Raw genomic sequence first — 1,212 nt, 5'->3', positions numbered from 1 at the left:
CACCTGCAGCACATACCCACAGATATATATATATATATATATATATATATATATATATATATATATATATATGCACGTAAATAAAACCAAATCCTCAAATAGTAATTTTAAGCTTTAAATTGAAACAGGAAGAACTCTGCCTTTTAGTATTACGTTGCAGTATTTTATTTACGGAAGGATTGATCTAACACAGGCTTCTGAGTCAAGTCCTAGACAAGCTCTTTTCAAGTTTTGTGAACCCCCAGCAAAGTATTTAGTAACGATGTGGCTGATTGTTTTTAATTTATAAGATGTTTTTAATTTATAAGAATTTTTATAGTAGTTTCTGGAGAAATAACTGTATTTTAAATTTCTTTCTTTTGTTTTGGGGGGGGGAGAGCGCAAACCCACTCCCCCACCACCGCAAATTATGCAGTTGGGTTTCTGCATTTGCAGAAGTCCCAAGTGTCAGCACTTCCTGAGTGCAATAGATAAGCCTTGCCCTGGGCAAACCACCTTTATGATCATGGTATCTCTTCTGCCAGGTTAACTATTTTTAAATTTCTAAAGTCTAAGAGGCACTCAATATATAACTGGATGTATATGGTTTTTAAAAACAATATTCATGCTGTTTATCTCCCAATGGATGGCCCTGACTTATAATGCCAATGAAATTAAGGTTTGGTTTATTAAGTTCTGAACTGAAAAGCCCCAGCAAATGGTCACTATCTATCTCTCAATATCTACATGATTTAGGACATTCTCTAATCTATAGATGGTTGAATTAAATTGTTGGTATTTCCGGAACCATTTTGAAAATATTTTGCCTAACAATTAGCTGAGTTGCTGAAGTTTAAATTTTTTATTTTCTGAAAGTTTTCCCTCCTCAATTGTGCTTGAAATTTTCTGCAAATACTCTGGTAAAGCAAGATTTGGTGGTGTGGAAAGACAGACATGAACTATTAGAACGTACGGAATGAGCAATGTTTAAAGATTGTGAGGTAATCCATACTTCATTAAAGTCACTGATATAAATATCAGGAATCTGCGATTTTATGCCAGCTCAACCACTTTCCTGTTAAGTAATTTGTCACAGGTTTAGTTCCTTTACATAAAACACCACTACAACAATTAGCGAGTTTGCCATAGGTCATCCCTTGACAATGAGTGTTAGAACCTCCGAATGGCCTTAGGGTGACATTCTGGCTTCTTTCTGAATGATTTTCCATGTAC

The 1,212-nt window shown here is 34.7% G+C and overlaps 1 non-coding gene across 1 annotated transcript; it reads right to left on the bottom strand.

Moving 5' to 3' along the window:
- Positions 1 to 369: 369 nt before the first annotated feature.
- Positions 370 to 533, bottom strand: LOC121464834. The gene has a single exon (XR_005976570.1). It is a non-coding gene; the product is annotated as a U1 spliceosomal RNA (small nuclear RNA).
- Positions 534 to 1,212: the final 679 nt, after the last annotated feature.

Source organism: Microtus oregoni, unplaced genomic scaffold (genome assembly GCF_018167655.1).
Source record: "Microtus oregoni isolate MIOR12 unplaced genomic scaffold, Mior012 000001F_ref0000356, whole genome shotgun sequence".
Lineage (NCBI taxonomy): Eukaryota > Metazoa > Chordata > Mammalia > Rodentia > Cricetidae > Microtus > Microtus oregoni.
The sequence above is the reverse complement of the archived record's forward strand: the minus strand, read 5'-3'. Positions and strand labels throughout refer to the sequence as shown.